A 17,926-nucleotide genomic window follows, 5' to 3' on the forward strand; every position below is an offset into this window, starting at 1 on the left:
CACGTGATTGGCTTGTTGATTACAAACTCCGCCTTTTCCATAACCTTATGATCCCGGTCGCACAGAGAAATTTCACAAACGTAGGACAACCTACTTTTTCAGACCACATACCCATAATTTCCACGTTCGGGTTCTATTAAAGCAGGGGCCAGTTTCAAAGAGAGCCGTTTGCAGGTCACAAATGTCGGTATTTCCCTGATTCGCAAAGGATTTTCACTCACAAACTACAGATACATTTACGAGTCCTACGGTTCTCGTTTTGAAATTAGATAGGCCTACCCAGGATTAGCACGGCTGGGTTTCTTTAAACCAGGATTCCGAGAGATTGAAAGTTTGGTTCATTGGAGAAAAGCAGTTCAAAAAGATCTGAAAAAAACTAAATGTATTCATGGCAGAGAAAACAAGTACTACTAACAGACTCAGGGAAACGTTAACATTCACAGAAATTAAAAGTCTCTTTAGAGACTAACAAAAATTGCCACAGCTGACTATATTTCAAGTCATCCAGGCGGGGTATTGGGTTAAGTTTTCAACCAGCAATAATCACGTCTCAGTAGAACTTCATAGACTATGAAATTGCCTCTGCGAAAGGATATCCATAACACCTATGACTTAAAAGTGGACCTGCTCCAACGCTCACAACGCTCGTGGCGCAATTCTCAAACCTTACCGGATGTACAGTACTGTCAGGTCGATGACATGTTCATGTTGCACGTGATTGGCTTGTTGATTACAAACTCCGCCTTTTCCATAACCTTATGATCCCGGTCGCACAGAGAAATTTCACAAACGTAGGACAACCTACTTTTTCAGACCACATACCCATAATTTCCACGTTCGGGTTCTATTAAAGCAGGGGCCAGTTTCAAAGAGAGCCGTTTGCAGGTCACAAATGTCGGTATTTCCCTGATTCGCAAAGGATTTTCACTCACAAACTACAGATACATTTACGAGTCCTACGGTTCTCGTTTTGAAATTAGATAGGCCTACCCAGGATTAGCACGGCTGGGTTTCTTTAAACCAGGATTCCGAGAGATTGAAAGTTTGGTTCATTGGAGAAAACCCGTTCAAAAAGATCTGAAAAAAACTAAATGTATTCATGGCAGAGAAAACAAGTACTACTAACAGACTCAGGGAAACGTTAACATTCACAGAAATTAAAAGTCTCCTTAGAGACTAACAAAAATTGCCACAGCTGACTATATTTCAAGTCATCCAGGCGGGGTATTGGGTTAAGTTTTCAACCAGCAATAATCACGTCTCAGTAGAACTTCATAGACTATGAAATTGCCTCTGCGCAAGGATATCCATAACACCTATGACTTAAAAGTGGACCTGCTCCAACGCTCGTGGCGCAATTCTCAAACCTTACCGGATGTACAGTACTGTCAGGTCGATGACATGTTCATGTTGCACGTGATTGGCTTGTTGATTACAAACTCCGCCTTTTCCATAACCTTATGATCCCGGTCGCACAGAGAAATTTCACAAACGTAGGACAACCTACTTTTTCAGACCACATACCCATAATTTCCACGTTCGGGTTCTATTAAAGCAGGGGCCAGTTTCAAAGAGAGCCGTTTGCAGGTCACAAATGTCGGTATTTCCCTGATTCGCAAAGGATTTTCACTCACAAACTACAGATACATTTACGAGTCCTACGGTTCTCGTTTTGAAATTAGATAGGCCTACCCAGGATTAGCACGGCTGGGTTTCTTTAAACCAGGATTCCGAGAGATTGAAAGTTTGGTTCATTGGAGAAAACCAGTTCAAAAAGATCTGAAAAAAAACTAAATGTATTCATGGCAGAGAAAACAAGTACTACTAACAGACTCAGGGAAACGTTAACATTCACAGAAATTAAAAGTCTCCTTAGAGACTAACAAAAATTGCCACAGCTGACTATATTTCAAGTCATCCAGGCGGGGTATTGGGTTAAGTTTTCAACCAGCAATAATCACGTCTCAGCAGAACTTCATAGACTATGAAATTGCCTCTGCGCAAGGATATCCATAACACCTATGACTTAAAAGTGGACCTGCTCCAACGCTCACAACGCTCGTGGCGCAATTCTCAAACCTTACCGGATGTACAGTACTGTCAGGTCGATGACATGTTCATGTTGCACGTGATTGGCTTGTTGATTACAAACTCCGCCTTTTCCATAACCTTATGATCCCGGTCGCACAGAGAAATTTCACAAACGTAGGACAACCTACTTTTTCAGACCACATACCCATAATTTCCACGTTCGGGTTCTATTAAAGCAGGGGCCAGTTTCAAAGAGAGTCGTTTGCAGGTCACAAATGTCGGTATTTCCCTGATTCGCAAAGGATTTTCACTCACAAACTACAGATACATTTACGAGTCCTACGGTTCTCGTTTTGAAATTAGATAGGCCTACCCAGGATTAGCACGGCTGGGTTTCTTTAAACCAGGATTCCGAGAGATTGAAAGTTTGGTTCATTGGAGAAAACCAGTTCAAAAAGATCTGAAAAAAACTAAATGTATTCATGGCAGAGAAAACAAGTACTACTAACAGACTCAGGGAAACGTTAACATTCACAGAAATTAAAAGTCTCTTTAGAGACTAACAAAAATTGCCACAGCTGACTATATTTCAAGTCATCCAGGCGGGGTATTGGGTTAAGTTTTCAACCAGCAATAATCACGTCTCAGTAGAACTTCATAGACTATGAAATTGCCTCTGCGAAAGGATATCCATAACACCTATGACTTAAAAGTGGACCTGCTCCAACGCTCACAACGCTCGTGGCGCAATTCTCAAACCTTACCGGATGTACAGTACTGTCAGGTCGATGACATGTTCATGTTGCACGTGATTGGCTTGTTGATTACAAACTCCGCCTTTTCCATAACCTTATGATCCCGGTCGCACAGAGAAATTTCACAAACGTAGGACAACCTACTTTTTCAGACCACATACCCATAATTTCCACGTTCGGGTTCTATTAAAGCAGGGGCCAGTTTCAAAGAGAGCCGTTTGCAGGTCACAAATGTCGGTATTTCCCTGATTCGCAAAGGATTTTCACTCACAAACTACAGATACATTTACGAGTCCTACGGTTCTCGTTTTGAAATTAGATAGGCCTACCCAGGATTAGCACGGCTGGGTTTCTTTAAACCAGGATTCCGAGAGATTGAAAGTTTGGTTCATTGGAGAAAAGCAGTTCAAAAAGATCTGAAAAAAACTAAATGTATTCATGGCAGAGAAAACAAGTACTACTAACAGACTCAGGGAAACGTTAACATTCACAGAAATTAAAAGTCTCCTTAGAGACTAACAAAAATTGCCACAGCTGACTATATTTCAAGTCATCCAGGCGGGGTATTGGGTTAAGTTTTCAACCAGCAATAATCACGTCTCAGTAGAACTTCATAGACTATGAAATTGCCTCTGCGCAAGGATATCCATAACACCTATGACTTAAAAGTGGACCTGCTCCAACGCTCGTGGCGCAATTCTCAAACCTTACCGGATGTACAGTACTGTCAGGTCGATGACATGTTCATGTTGCACGTGATTGGCTTGTTGATTACAAACTCCGCCTTTTCCATAACCTTATGATCCCGGTCGCACAGAGAAATTTCACAAACGTAGGACAACCTACTTTTTCAGACCACATACCCATAATTTCCACGTTCGGGTTCTATTAAAGCAGGGGCCAGTTTCAAAGAGAGCCGTTTGCAGGTCACAAATGTCGGTATTTCCCTGATTCGCAAAGGATTTTCACTCACAAACTACAGATACATTTACGAGTCCTACGGTTCTCGTTTTGAAATTAGATAGGCCTACCCAGGATTAGCACGGCTGGGTTTCTTTAAACCAGGATTCCGAGAGATTGAAAGTTTGGTTCATTGGAGAAAAGCAGTTCAAAAAGATCTGAAAAAAACTAAATGTATTCATGGCAGAGAAAACAAGTACTACTAACAGACTCAGGGAAACGTTAACATTCACAGAAATTAAAAGTCTCTTTAGAGACTAACAAAAATTGCCACAGCTGACTATATTTCAAGTCATCCAGGCGGGGTATTGGGTTAAGTTTTCAACCAGCAATAATCACGTCTCAGTAGAACTTCATAGACTATGAAATTGCCTCTGCGAAAGGATATCCATAACACCTATGACTTAAAAGTGGACCTGCTCCAACGCTCACAACGCTCGTGGCGCAATTCTCAAACCTTACCGGATGTACAGTACTGTCAGGTCGATGACATGTTCATGTTGCACGTGATTGGCTTGTTGATTACAAACTCCGCCTTTTCCATAACCTTATGATCCCGGTCGCACAGAGAAATTTCACAAACGTAGGACAACCTACTTTTTCAGACCACATACCCATAATTTCCATGTTCGGGTTCTATTAAAGCAGGGGCCAGTTTCAAAGAGAGCCGTTTGCAGGTCACAAATGTCGGTATTTCCCTGATTCGCAAAGGATTTTCACTCACAAACTACAGATACATTTACGAGTCCTACGGTTCTCGTTTTGAAATTAGATAGGCCTACCCAGGATTAGCACGGCTGGGTTTCTTTAAACCAGGATTCCGAGAGATTGAAAGTTTGGTTCATTGGAGAAAAGCAGTTCAAAAAGATCTGAAAAAAAACTAAATGTATTCATGGCAGAGAAAACAAGTACTACTAACAGACTCAGGGAAACGTTAACATTCACAGAAATTAAAAGTCTCCTTAGAGACTAACAAAAATTGCCACAGCTGACTATATTTCAAGTCATCCAGGCGGGGTATTGGGTTAAGTTTTCAACCAGCAATAATCACGTCTCAGCAGAACTTCATAGACTATGAAATTGCCTCTGCGCAAGGATATCCATAACACCTATGACTTAAAAGTGGACCTGCTCCAACGCTCACAACGCTCGTGGCGCAATTCTCAAACCTTACCGGATGTACAGTACTGTCAGGTCGATGACATGTTCATGTTGCACGTGATTGGCTTGTTGATTACAAACTCCGCCTTTTCCATAACCTTATGATCCCGGTCGCACAGAGAAATTTCACAAACGTAGGACAACCTACTTTTTCAGACCACATACCCATAATTTCCACGTTCGGGTTCTATTAAAGCAGGGGCCAGTTTCAAAGAGAGCCGTTTGCAGGTCACAAATGTCGGTATTTCCCTGATTCGCAAAGGATTTTCACTCACAAACTACAGATACATTTACGAGTCCTACGGTTCTCGTTTTGAAATTAGATAGGCCTACCCAGGATTAGCACGGCTGGGTTTCTTTAATCCAGGATTCCGAGAGATTGAAAGTTTGGTTCATTGGAGAAAAGCAGTTCAAAAAGATCTCAAAAAAACTAAATGTATTCATGGCAGAGAAAACAAGTACTACTAACCGACTCAGGGAAACGTTAACATTCACAGAAATTAAAAGTCTCTTTAGAGACTAACAAAAATTGCCACAGCTGACTATATTTCAAGTCATCCAGGCGGGGTATTGGGTTAAGTTTTCAACCAGCAATAATCACGTCTCAGTAGAACTTCATAGACTATGAAATTGCCTCTGCGAAAGGATATCCATAACACCTATGACTTAAAAGTGGACCTGCTCCAACGCTCACAACGCTCGTGGCGCAATTCTCAAACCTTACCGGATGTACAGTACTGTCAGGTCGATGACATGTTCATGTTGCACGTGATTGGCTTGTTGATTACAAACTCCACCTTTTCCATAACCTTATGATCCCGGTCGCACAGAGAAATTTCACAAACGTAGGACAACCTACTTTTTCAGACCACATACCCATAATTTCCACGTTCGGGTTCTATTAAAGCAGGGGCCAGTTTCAAAGAGAGCCGTTTGCAGGTCACAAATGTCGGTATTTCCCTGATTCGCAAAGGATTTTCACTCACAAACTACAGATACATTTACGAGTCCTACGGTTCTCGTTTTGAAATTAGATAGGCCTACCCAGGATTAGCACGGCTGGGTTTCTTTAAACCAGGATTCCGAGAGATTGAAAGTTTGGTTCATTGGAGAAAACCAGTTCAAAAAGATCTGAAAAAAAACTAAATGTATTCATGGCAGAGAAAACAAGTACTACTAACAGACTCAGGGAAACGTTAACATTCACAGAAATTAAAAGTCTCCTTAGAGACTAACAAAAATTGCCACAGCTGACTATATTTCAAGTCATCCAGGCGGGGTATTGGGTTAAGTTTTCAACCAGCAATAATCACGTCTCAGCAGAACTTCATAGACTATGAAATTGCCTCTGCGCAAGGATATCCATAACACCTATGACTTAAAAGTGGACCTGCTCCAACGCTCACAACGCTCGTGGCGCAATTCTCAAACCTTACCGGATGTACAGTACTGTCAGGTCGATGACATGTTCATGTTGCACGTGATTGGCTTGTTGATTACAAACTCCGCCTTTTCCATAACCTTATGATCCCGGTCGCACAGAGAAATTTCACAAACGTAGGACAACCTACTTTTTCAGACCACATACCCATAATTTCCACGTTCGGGTTCTATTAAAGCAGGGGCCAGTTTCAAAGAGAGTCGTTTGCAGGTCACAAATGTCGGTATTTCCCTGATTCGCAAAGGATTTTCACTCACAAACTACAGATACATTTACAAGTCCTACGGTTCTCGTTTTGAAATTAGATAGGCCTACCCAGGATTAGCACGGCTGGGTTTCTTTAAACCAGGATTCCGAGAGATTGAAAGTTTGGTTCATTGGAGAAAACCAGTTCAAAAAGATCTGAAAAAAACTAAATGTATTCATGGCAGAGAAAACAAGTACTACTAACAGACTCAGGGAAACGTTAACATTCACAGAAATTAAAAGTCTCTTTAGAGACTAACAAAAATTGCCACAGCTGACTATATTTCAAGTCATCCAGGCGGGGTATTGGGTTAAGTTTTCAACCAGCAATAATCACGTCTCAGTAGAACTTCATAGACTATGAAATTGCCTCTGCGAAAGGATATCCATAACACCTATGACTTAAAAGTGGACCTGCTCCAACGCTCACAACGCTCGTGGCGCAATTCTCAAACCTTACCGGATGTACAGTACTGTCAGGTCGATGACATGTTCATGTTGCACGTGATTGGCTTGTTGATTACAAACTCCGCCTTTTCCATAACCTTATGATCCCGGTCGCACAGAGAAATTTCACAAACGTAGGAAAACCTACTTTTTCAGACCACATACCCATAATTTCCACGTTCGGGTTCTATTAAAGCAGGGGCCAGTTTCAAAGAGAGCCGTTTGCAGGTCACAAATGTCGGTATTTCCCTGATTCGCAAAGGATTTTCACTCACAAACTACAGATACATTTACGAGTCCTACGGTTCTCGTTTTGAAATTAGATAGGCCTACCCAGGATTAGCACGGCTGGGTTTCTTTAAACCAGGATTCCGAGAGATTGAAAGTTTGGTTCATTGGAGAAAAGCAGTTCAAAAAGATCTGAAAAAAAACTAAATGTATTCATGGCAGAGAAAACAAGTACTACTAACGGACTCAGGGAAACGTTAACATTCACAGAAATTAAAGGTCTCCTTAGAGACCAACAAAAATTGCCACAGCTGACTATATTTCAAGTCATCCAGGCGGGGTATTGGGTTAAGTTTTCAACCAGCAATAATCACGTCTCAGCAGAACTTCATAGACTATGAAATTGCCTCTGCGCAAGGATATCCATAACAACTATGACTTAAAAGTGGACCTGCTCCAACGCTCACAACGCTCGTGGCGCAATTCTCAAACCTTACCGGATGTACAGTACTGTCAGGTCGATGACATGTTCATGTTGCACGTGATTGGCTTGTTGATTACAAACTCCGCCTTTTCCATAACCTTATGATCCCGGTCGCACAGAGAAATTTCACAAACGTAGGACAACCTACTTTTTCAGACCACATACCCATAATTTCCACGTTCGGGTTCTATTAAAGCAGGGGCCAGTTTCAAAGAGAGCCGTTTGCAGGTCACAAATGTCGGTATTTCCCTGATTCGCAAAGGATTTTCACTCACAAACTACAGATACATTTACGAGTCCTACGGTTCTCGTTTTGAAATTAGATAGGCCTACCCAGGATTAGCACGGCTGGGTTTCTTTAAACCAGGATTCCGAGAGATTGAAAGTTTGGTTCATTGGAGAAAACCAGTTCAAAAAGATCTGAAAAAAACTAAATGTATTCATGGCAGAGAAAACAAGTACTACTAACAGACTCAGGGAAACGTTAACATTCACAGAAATTAAAAGTCTCCTTAGAGACTAACAAAAATTGCCACAGCTGACTATATTTCAAGTCATCCAGGCGGGGTATTGGGTTAAGTTTTCAACCAGCAATAATCACGTCTCAGCAGAACTTCATAGACTATGAAATTGCCTCTGCGCAAGGATATCCATAACACCTATGACTTAAAAGTGGACCTGCTCCAACGCTCACAACGCTCGTGGCGCAATTCTCAAACCTTACCGGATGTACAGTACTGTCAGGTCGATGACATGTTCATGTTGCACGTGATTGGCTTGTTGATTACAAACTCCGCCTTTTCCATAACCTTATGATCCCGGTCGCACAGAGAAATTTCACAAACGTAGGACAACCTACTTTTTCAGACCACATACCCATAATTTCCACGTTCGGGTTCTATTAAAGCAGGGGCCAGTTTCAAAGAGAGCCGTTTGCAGGTCACAAATGTCGGTATTTCCCTGATTCGCAAAGGATTTTCACTCACAAACTACAGATACATTTACGAGTCCTACGGTTCTCGTTTTGAAATTAGATAGGCCTACCCAGGATTAGCACGGCTGGGTTTCTTTAAACCAGGATTCCGAGAGATTGAAAGTTTGGTTCATTGGAGAAAAGCAGTTCAAAAAGATCTGAAAAAAACTAAATGTATTCATGGCAGAGAAAACAAGTACTACTAACAGACTCAGGGAAACGTTAACATTCACAGAAATTAAAGGTCTCCTTAGAGACTAACAAAAATTGCCACAGCTGACTATATTTCAAGTCATCCAGGCGGGGTATTGGGTTAAGTTTTCAACCAGCAATAATCACGTCTCAGTAGAACTTCATAGACTATGAAATTGCCTCTGCGAAAGGATATCCATAACACCTATGACTTAAAAGTGGACCTGCTCCAACGCTCACAACGCTCGTGGCGCAATTCTCAAACCTTACCGGATGTACAGTACTGTCAGGTCGATGACATGTTCATGTTGCACGTGATTGGCTTGTTGATTACAAACTCCGCCTTTTCCATAACCTTATGATCCCGGTCGCACAGAGAAATTTCACAAACGTAGGACAACCTACTTTTTCAGACCACATACCCATAATTTCCACGTTCGGGTTCTATTAAAGCAGGGGCCAGTTTCAAAGAGAGTCGTTTGCAGGTCACAAATGTCGGTATTTCCCTGATTCGCAAAGGATTTTCACTCACAAACTACAGATACATTTACGAGTCCTACGGTTCTCGTTTTGAAATTAGATAGGCCTACCCAGGATTAGCACGGCTGGGTTTCTTTAAACCAGGATTCCGAGAGATTGAAAGTTTGGTTCATTGGAGAAAACCAGTTCAAAAAGATCTGAAAAAAACTAAATGTATTCATGGCAGAGAAAACAAGTACTACTAACAGACTCAGGGAAACGTTAACATTCACAGAAATTAAAAGTCTCTTTAGAGACTAACAAAAATTGCCACAGCTGACTATATTTCAAGTCATCCAGGCGGGGTATTGGGTTAAGTTTTCAACCAGCAATAATCACGTCTCAGTAGAACTTCATAGACTATGAAATTGCCTCTGCGAAAGGATATCCATAACACCTATGACTTAAAAGTGGACCTGCTCCAACGCTCACAACGCTCGTGGCGCAATTCTCAAACCTTACCGGATGTACAGTACTGTCAGGTCGATGACATGTTCATGTTGCACGTGATTGGCTTGTTGATTACAAACTCCGCCTTTTCCATAACCTTATGATCCCGGTCGCACAGAGAAATTTCACAAACGTAGGACAACCTACTTTTTCAGACCACATACCCATAATTTCCACGTTCGGGTTCTATTAAAGCAGGGGCCAGTTTCAAAGAGAGCCGTTTGCAGGTCACAAATGTCGGTATTTCCCTGATTCGCAAAGGATTTTCACTCACAAACTACAGATACATTTACGAGTCCTACGGTTCTCGTTTTGAAATTAGATAGGCCTACCCAGGATTAGCACGGCTGGGTTTCTTTAAACCAGGATTCCGAGAGATTGAAAGTTTGGTTCATTGGAGAAAAGCAGTTCAAAAAGATCTGAAAAAAACTAAATGTATTCATGGCAGAGAAAACAAGTACTACTAACAGACTCAGGGAAACGTTAACATTCACAGAAATTAAAAGTCTCCTTAGAGACTAACAAAAATTGCCACAGCTGACTATATTTCAAGTCATCCAGGCGGGGTATTGGGTTAAGTTTTCAACCAGCAATAATCACGTCTCAGTAGAACTTCATAGACTATGAAATTGCCTCTGCGCAAGGATATCCATAACACCTATGACTTAAAAGTGGACCTGCTCCAACGCTCGTGGCGCAATTCTCAAACCTTACCGGATGTACAGTACTGTCAGGTCGATGACATGTTCATGTTGCACGTGATTGGCTTGTTGATTACAAACTCCGCCTTTTCCATAACCTTATGATCCCGGTCGCACAGAGAAATTTCACAAACGTAGGACAACCTACTTTTTCAGACCACATACCCATAATTTCCACGTTCGGGTTCTATTAAAGCAGGGGCCAGTTTCAAAGAGAGCCGTTTGCAGGTCACAAATGTCGGTATTTCCCTGATTCGCAAAGGATTTTCACTCACAAACTACAGATACATTTACGAGTCCTACGGTTCTCGTTTTGAAATTAGATAGGCCTACCCAGGATTAGCACGGCTGGGTTCCTTTAAACCAGGATTCCGAGAGATTGAAAGTTTGGTTCATTGGAGAAAACCAGTTCAAAAAGATCTGAAAAAAAACTAAATGTATTCATGGCAGAGAAAACAAGTACTACTAACAGACTCAGGGAAACGTTAACATTCACAGAAATTAAAAGTCTCCTTAGAGACTAACAAAAATTGCCACAGCTGACTATATTTCAAGTCATCCAGGCGGGGTATTGGGTTAAGTTTTCAACCAGCAATAATCACGTCTCAGCAGAACTTCATAGACTATGAAATTGCCTCTGCGCAAGGATATCCATAACACCTATGACTTAAAAGTGGACCTGCTCCAACGCTCACAACGCTCGTGGCGCAATTCTCAAACCTTACCGGATGTACAGTACTGTCAGGTCGATGACATGTTCATGTTGCACGTGATTGGCTTGTTGATTACAAACTCCGCCTTTTCCATAACCTTATGATCCCGGTCGCACAGAGAAATTTCACAAACGTAGGACAACCTACTTTTTCAGACCACATACCCATAATTTCCACGTTCGGGTTCTATTAAAGCAGGGGCCAGTTTCAAAGAGAGTCGTTTGCAGGTCACAAATGTCGGTATTTCCCTGATTCGCAAAGGATTTTCACTCACAAACTACAGATACATTTACAAGTCCTACGGTTCTCGTTTTGAAATTAGATAGGCCTACCCAGGATTAGCACGGCTGGGTTTCTTTAAACCAGGATTCCGAGAGATTGAAAGTTTGGTTCATTGGAGAAAACCAGTTCAAAAAGATCTGAAAAAAACTAAATGTATTCATGGCAGAGAAAACAAGTACTACTAACAGACTCAGGGAAACGTTAACATTCACAGAAATTAAAAGTCTCTTTAGAGACTAACAAAAATTGCCACAGCTGACTATATTTCAAGTCATCCAGGCGGGGTATTGGGTTAAGTTTTCAACCAGCAATAATCACGTCTCAGTAGAACTTCATAGACTATGAAATTGCCTCTGCGAAAGGATATCCATAACACCTATGACTTAAAAGTGGACCTGCTCCAACGCTCACAACGCTCGTGGCGCAATTCTCAAACCTTACCGGATGTACAGTACTGTCAGGTCGATGACATGTTCATGTTGCACGTGATTGGCTTGTTGATTACAAACTCCGCCTTTTCCATAACCTTATGATCCCGGTCGCACAGAGAAATTTCACAAACGTAGGACAACCTACTTTTTCAGACCACATACCCATAATTTCCACGTTCGGGTTCTATTAAAGCAGGGGCCAGTTTCAAAGAGAGCCGTTTGCAGGTCACAAATGTCGGTATTTCCCTGATTCGCAAAGGATTTTCACTCACAAACTACAGATACATTTACGAGTCCTACGGTTCTCGTTTTGAAATTAGATAGGCCTACCCAGGATTAGCACGGCTGGGTTTCTTTAAACCAGGATTCCGAGAGATTGAAAGTTTGGTTCATTGGAGAAAAGCAGTTCAAAAAGATCTGAAAAAAAACTAAATGTATTCATGGCAGAGAAAACAAGTACTACTAACGGACTCAGGGAAACGTTAACATTCACAGAAATTAAAGGTCTCCTTAGAGACCAACAAAAATTGCCACAGCTGACTATATTTCAAGTCATCCAGGCGGGGTATTGGGTTAAGTTTTCAACCAGCAATAATCACGTCTCAGCAGAACTTCATAGACTATGAAATTGCCTCTGCGCAAGGATATCCATAACAACTATGACTTAAAAGTGGACCTGCTCCAACGCTCACAACGCTCGTGGCGCAATTCTCAAACCTTACCGGATGTACAGTACTGTCAGGTCGATGACATGTTCATGTTGCACGTGATTGGCTTGTTGATTACAAACTCCGCCTTTTCCATAACCTTATGATCCCGGTCGCACAGAGAAATTTCACAAACGTAGGACAACCTACTTTTTCAGACCACATACCCATAATTTCCACGTTCGGGTTCTATTAAAGCAGGGGCCAGTTTCAAAGAGAGCCGTTTGCAGGTCACAAATGTCGGTATTTCCCTGATTCGCAAAGGATTTTCACTCACAAACTACAGATACATTTACGAGTCCTACGGTTCTCGTTTTGAAATTAGATAGGCCTACCCAGGATTAGCACGGCTGGGTTTCTTTAAACCAGGATTCCGAGAGATTGAAAGTTTGGTTCATTGGAGAAAACCAGTTCAAAAAGATCTGAAAAAAACTAAATGTATTCATGGCAGAGAAAACAAGTACTACTAACAGACTCAGGGAAACGTTAACATTCACAGAAATTAAAAGTCTCCTTAGAGACTAACAAAAATTGCCACAGCTGACTATATTTCAAGTCATCCAGGCGGGGTATTGGGTTAAGTTTTCAACCAGCAATAATCACGTCTCAGCAGAACTTCATAGACTATGAAATTGCCTCTGCGCAAGGATATCCATAACACCTATGACTTAAAAGTGGACCTGCTCCAACGCTCACAACGCTCGTGGCGCAATTCTCAAACCTTACCGGATGTACAGTACTGTCAGGTCGATGACATGTTCATGTTGCACGTGATTGGCTTGTTGATTACAAACTCCGCCTTTTCCATAACCTTATGATCCCGGTCGCACAGAGAAATTTCACAAACGTAGGACAACCTACTTTTTCAGACCACATACCCATAATTTCCACGTTCGGGTTCTATTAAAGCAGGGGCCAGTTTCAAAGAGAGCCGTTTGCAGGTCACAAATGTCGGTATTTCCCTGATTCGCAAAGGATTTTCACTCACAAACTACAGATACATTTACGAGTCCTACGGTTCTCGTTTTGAAATTAGATAGGCCTACCCAGGATTAGCACGGCTGGGTTTCTTTAAACCAGGATTCCGAGAGATTGAAAGTTTGGTTCATTGGAGAAAAGCAGTTCAAAAAGATCTGAAAAAAACTAAATGTATTCATGGCAGAGAAAACAAGTACTACTAACAGACTCAGGGAAACGTTAACATTCACAGAAATTAAAGGTCTCCTTAGAGACTAACAAAAATTGCCACAGCTGACTATATTTCAAGTCATCCAGGCGGGGTATTGGGTTAAGTTTTCAACCAGCAATAATCACGTCTCAGTAGAACTTCATAGACTATGAAATTGCCTCTGCGAAAGGATATCCATAACACCTATGACTTAAAAGTGGACCTGCTCCAACGCTCACAACGCTCGTGGCGCAATTCTCAAACCTTACCGGATGTACAGTACTGTCAGGTCGATGACATGTTCATGTTGCACGTGATTGGCTTGTTGATTACAAACTCCGCCTTTTCCATAACCTTATGATCCCGGTCGCACAGAGAAATTTCACAAACGTAGGACAACCTACTTTTTCAGACCACATACCCATAATTTCCACGTTCGGGTTCTATTAAAGCAGGGGCCAGTTTCAAAGAGAGCCGTTTGCAGGTCACAAATGTCGGTATTTCCCTGATTCGCAAAGGATTTTCACTCACAAACTACAGATACATTTACGAGTCCTACGGTTCTCGTTTTGAAATTAGATAGGCCTACCCAGGATTAGCACGGCTGGGTTTCTTTAAACCAGGATTCCGAGAGATTGAAAGTTTGGTTCATTGGAGAAAAGCAGTTCAAAAAGATCTGAAAAAAAACTAAATGTATTCATGGCAGAGAAAACAAGTACTACTAACAGACTCAGGGAAACGTTAACATTCACAGAAATTAAAAGTCTCCTTAGAGACTAACAAAAATTGCCACAGCTGACTATATTTCAAGTCATCCAGGCGGGGTATTGGGTTAAGTTTTCAACCAGCAATAATCACGTCTCAGCAGAACTTCATAGACTATGAAATTGCCTCTGCGCAAGGATATCCATAACACCTATGACTTAAAAGTGGACCTGCTCCAACGCTCACAACGCTCGTGGCGCAATTCTCAAACCTTACCGGATGTACAGTACTGTCAGGTCGATGACATGTTCATGTTGCACGTGATTGGCTTGTTGATTACAAACTCCGCCTTTTCCATAACCTTATGATCCCGGTCGCACAGAGAAATTTCACAAACGTAGGACAACCTACTTTTTCAGACCACATACCCATAATTTCCACGTTCGGGTTCTATTAAAGCAGGGGCCAGTTTCAAAGAGAGCCGTTTGCAGGTCACAAATGTCGGTATTTCCCTGATTCGCAAAGGATTTTCACTCACAAACTACAGATACATTTACGAGTCCTACGGTTCTCGTTTTGAAATTAGATAGGCCTACCCAGGATTAGCACGGCTGGGTTTCTTTAAACCAGGATTCCGAGAGATTGAAAGTTTGGTTCATTGGAGAAAACCAGTTCAAAAAGATCTGAAAAAAACTAAATGTATTCATGGCAGAGAAAACAAGTACTACTAACAGACTCAGGGAAACGTTAACATTCACAGAAATTAAAAGTCTCTTTAGAGACTAACAAAAATTGCCACAGCTGACTATATTTCAAGTCATCCAGGCGGGGTATTGGGTTAAGTTTTCAACCAGCAATAATCACGTCTCAGTAGAACTTCATAGACTATGAAATTGCCTCTGCGAAAGGATATCCATAACACCTATGACTTAAAAGTGGACCTGCTCCAACGCTCACAACGCTCGTGGCGCAATTCTCAAACCTTACCGGATGTACAGTACTGTCAGGTCGATGACATGTTCATGTTGCACGTGATTGGCTTGTTGATTACAAACTCCGCCTTTTCCATAACCTTATGATCCCGGTCGCACAGAGAAATTTCACAAACGTAGGACAACCTACTTTTTCAGACCACATACCCATAATTTCCACGTTCGGGTTCTATTAAAGCAGGGGCCAGTTTCAAAGAGAGCCGTTTGCAGGTCACAAATGTCGGTATTTCCCTGATTCGCAAAGGATTTTCACTCACAAACTACAGATACATTTACGAGTCCTACGGTTCTCGTTTTGAAATTAGATAGGCCTACCCAGGATTAGCACGGCTGGGTTTCTTTAAACCAGGATTCCGAGAGATTGAAAGTTTGGTTCATTGGAGAAAAGCAGTTCAAAAAGATCTGAAAAAAACTAAATGTATTCATGGCAGAGAAAACAAGTACTACTAACAGACTCAGGGAAACGTTAACATTCACAGAAATTAAAAGTCTCTTTAGAGACTAACAAAAATTGCCACAGCTGACTATATTTCAAGTCATCCAGGCGGGGTATTGGGTTAAGTTTTCAACCAGCAATAATCACGTCTCAGTAGAACTTCATAGACTATGAAATTGCCTCTGCGCAAGGATATCCATAACACCTATGACGTAAAAGTGGACCTGCTCCAACGCTCACAACGCTCGTGGCGCAATTCTCAAACCTTACCGGATGTACAGTACTGTCAGGTCGATGACATGTTCATGTTGCACGTGATTGGCTTGTTGATTACAAACTCCGCCTTTTCCATAACCTTATGATCCCGGTCGCACAGAGAAATTTCACAAACGTAGGACAACCTACTTTTTCAGACCACATACCCATAATTTCCACGTTCGGGTTCTATTAAAGCAGGGGCCAGTTTCAAAGAGAGCCGTTTGCAGGTCACAAATGTCGGTATTTCCCTGATTCGCAAAGGATTTTCACTCACAAACTACAGATACATTTACGAGTCCTACGGTTCTCGTTTTGAAATTAGATAGGCCTACCCAGGATTAGCACGGCTGGGTTTCTTTAAACCAGGATTCCGAGAGATTGAAAGTTTGGTTCATTGGAGAAAAGCAGTTCAAAAAGATCTGAAAAAAACTAAATGTATTCATGGCAGAGAAAACAAGTACTACTAACAGACTCAGGGAAACGTTAACATTCACAGAAATTAAAAGTCTCTTTAGAGACTAACAAAAATTGCCACAGCTGACTATATTTCAAGTCATCCAGGCGGGGTATTGGGTTAAGTTTTCAACCAGCAATAATCACGTCTCAGCAGAACTTCATAGACTATGAAATTGCCTCTGCGCAAGGATATCCATAACAACTATGACTTAAAAGTGGACCTGCTCCAACGCTCACAACGCTCGTGGCGCAATTCTCAAACCTTACCGGATGTACAGTACTGTCAGGTCGATGACATGTTCATGTTGCACGTGATTGGCTTGTTGATTACAAACTCCGCCTTTTCCATAACCTTATGATCCCGGTCGCACAGAGAAATTTCACAAACGTAGGACAACCTACTTTTTCAGACCACATACCCATAATTTCCACGTTCGGGTTCTATTAAAGCAGGGGCCAGTTTCAAAGAGAGCCGTTTGCAGGTCACAAATGTCGGTATTTCCCTGATTCGCAAAGGATTTTCACTCACAAACTACAGATACATTTACGAGTCCTACGGTTCTCGTTTTGAAATTAGATAGGCCTACCCAGGATTAGCACGGCTGGGTTTCTTTAAACCAGGATTCCGAGAGATTGAAAGTTTGGTTCATTGGAGAAAACCAGTTCAAAAAGATCTGAAAAAAACTAAATGTATTCATGGCAGAGAAAACAAGTACTACTAACAGACTCAGGGAAACGTTAACATTCACAGAAATTAAAAGTCTCCTTAGAGACTAACAAAAATTGCCACAGCTGACTATATTTCAAGTCATCCAGGCGGGGTATTGGGTTAAGTTTTCAACCAGCAATAATCACGTCTCAGCAGAACTTCATAGACTATGAAATTGCCTCTGCGCAAGGATATCCATAACACCTATGACTTAAAAGTGGACCTGCTCCAACGCTCACAACGCTCGTGGCGCAATTCTCAAACCTTACCGGATGTACAGTACTGTCAGGTCGATGACATGTTCATGTTGCACGTGATTGGCTTGTTGATTACAAACTCCGCCTTTTCCATAACCTTATGATCCCGGTCGCACAGAGAAATTTCACAAACGTAGGACAACCTACTTTTTCAGACCACATACCCATAATTTCCACGTTCGGGTTCTATTAAAGCAGGGGCCAGTTTCAAAGAGAGCCATTTG

General features: G+C 41.7%; 1 long non-coding RNA gene and 25 other non-coding genes across 26 annotated transcripts in view; all 26 read right to left on the reverse strand.

The window, feature by feature from the left end:
• The window catches only part of LOC122998863, a 71,645-nt gene that overhangs the window by 25,346 nt on the left and 28,373 nt on the right, over nucleotides 1–17,926 (reverse strand). The window lies entirely within an intron of this gene.
• Nucleotides 454–594, reverse strand: LOC122999062. Its single transcript, XR_006407590.1, has one exon. It is a non-coding gene; the product is annotated as a U4 spliceosomal RNA (small nuclear RNA).
• LOC122999130 lies at nucleotides 1,165–1,305 on the reverse strand. Its single transcript, XR_006407649.1, has one exon. It is a non-coding gene; the product is annotated as a U4 spliceosomal RNA (small nuclear RNA).
• On the reverse strand, nucleotides 1,868–2,008 carry LOC122999152. The gene has a single exon (XR_006407670.1). It is a non-coding gene; the product is annotated as a U4 spliceosomal RNA (small nuclear RNA).
• On the reverse strand, nucleotides 2,579–2,719 carry LOC122999063. Its single transcript, XR_006407591.1, has one exon. It is a non-coding gene; the product is annotated as a U4 spliceosomal RNA (small nuclear RNA).
• On the reverse strand, nucleotides 3,290–3,430 carry LOC122999131. The gene has a single exon (XR_006407650.1). It is a non-coding gene; the product is annotated as a U4 spliceosomal RNA (small nuclear RNA).
• LOC122999064 lies at nucleotides 3,992–4,132 on the reverse strand. The gene has a single exon (XR_006407592.1). It is a non-coding gene; the product is annotated as a U4 spliceosomal RNA (small nuclear RNA).
• Nucleotides 4,704–4,844, reverse strand: LOC122999153. Its single transcript, XR_006407671.1, has one exon. It is a non-coding gene; the product is annotated as a U4 spliceosomal RNA (small nuclear RNA).
• On the reverse strand, nucleotides 5,415–5,555 carry LOC122999067. The gene has a single exon (XR_006407593.1). It is a non-coding gene; the product is annotated as a U4 spliceosomal RNA (small nuclear RNA).
• On the reverse strand, nucleotides 6,127–6,267 carry LOC122999154. The gene has a single exon (XR_006407672.1). It is a non-coding gene; the product is annotated as a U4 spliceosomal RNA (small nuclear RNA).
• Nucleotides 6,838–6,978, reverse strand: LOC122999068. Its single transcript, XR_006407594.1, has one exon. It is a non-coding gene; the product is annotated as a U4 spliceosomal RNA (small nuclear RNA).
• LOC122999048 lies at nucleotides 7,550–7,690 on the reverse strand. The gene has a single exon (XR_006407577.1). It is a non-coding gene; the product is annotated as a U4 spliceosomal RNA (small nuclear RNA).
• LOC122999155 lies at nucleotides 8,261–8,401 on the reverse strand. Its single transcript, XR_006407673.1, has one exon. It is a non-coding gene; the product is annotated as a U4 spliceosomal RNA (small nuclear RNA).
• LOC122999099 lies at nucleotides 8,972–9,112 on the reverse strand. The gene has a single exon (XR_006407623.1). It is a non-coding gene; the product is annotated as a U4 spliceosomal RNA (small nuclear RNA).
• LOC122999069 lies at nucleotides 9,683–9,823 on the reverse strand. The gene has a single exon (XR_006407595.1). It is a non-coding gene; the product is annotated as a U4 spliceosomal RNA (small nuclear RNA).
• On the reverse strand, nucleotides 10,394–10,534 carry LOC122999132. The gene has a single exon (XR_006407651.1). It is a non-coding gene; the product is annotated as a U4 spliceosomal RNA (small nuclear RNA).
• On the reverse strand, nucleotides 11,097–11,237 carry LOC122999157. The gene has a single exon (XR_006407674.1). It is a non-coding gene; the product is annotated as a U4 spliceosomal RNA (small nuclear RNA).
• On the reverse strand, nucleotides 11,808–11,948 carry LOC122999070. Its single transcript, XR_006407596.1, has one exon. It is a non-coding gene; the product is annotated as a U4 spliceosomal RNA (small nuclear RNA).
• Nucleotides 12,520–12,660, reverse strand: LOC122999049. The gene has a single exon (XR_006407578.1). It is a non-coding gene; the product is annotated as a U4 spliceosomal RNA (small nuclear RNA).
• LOC122999158 lies at nucleotides 13,231–13,371 on the reverse strand. The gene has a single exon (XR_006407675.1). It is a non-coding gene; the product is annotated as a U4 spliceosomal RNA (small nuclear RNA).
• On the reverse strand, nucleotides 13,942–14,082 carry LOC122999100. Its single transcript, XR_006407624.1, has one exon. It is a non-coding gene; the product is annotated as a U4 spliceosomal RNA (small nuclear RNA).
• Nucleotides 14,654–14,794, reverse strand: LOC122999160. Its single transcript, XR_006407677.1, has one exon. It is a non-coding gene; the product is annotated as a U4 spliceosomal RNA (small nuclear RNA).
• LOC122999071 lies at nucleotides 15,365–15,505 on the reverse strand. Its single transcript, XR_006407597.1, has one exon. It is a non-coding gene; the product is annotated as a U4 spliceosomal RNA (small nuclear RNA).
• LOC122999125 lies at nucleotides 16,076–16,216 on the reverse strand. Its single transcript, XR_006407644.1, has one exon. It is a non-coding gene; the product is annotated as a U4 spliceosomal RNA (small nuclear RNA).
• On the reverse strand, nucleotides 16,787–16,927 carry LOC122999136. Its single transcript, XR_006407655.1, has one exon. It is a non-coding gene; the product is annotated as a U4 spliceosomal RNA (small nuclear RNA).
• LOC122999161 lies at nucleotides 17,498–17,638 on the reverse strand. Its single transcript, XR_006407678.1, has one exon. It is a non-coding gene; the product is annotated as a U4 spliceosomal RNA (small nuclear RNA).

The sequence above is a fragment of the Thunnus albacares genome, chromosome 15 (assembly GCF_914725855.1).
Source record: "Thunnus albacares chromosome 15, fThuAlb1.1, whole genome shotgun sequence".
NCBI classification, from domain to species: Eukaryota; Metazoa; Chordata; class Actinopteri; order Scombriformes; family Scombridae; genus Thunnus; species Thunnus albacares.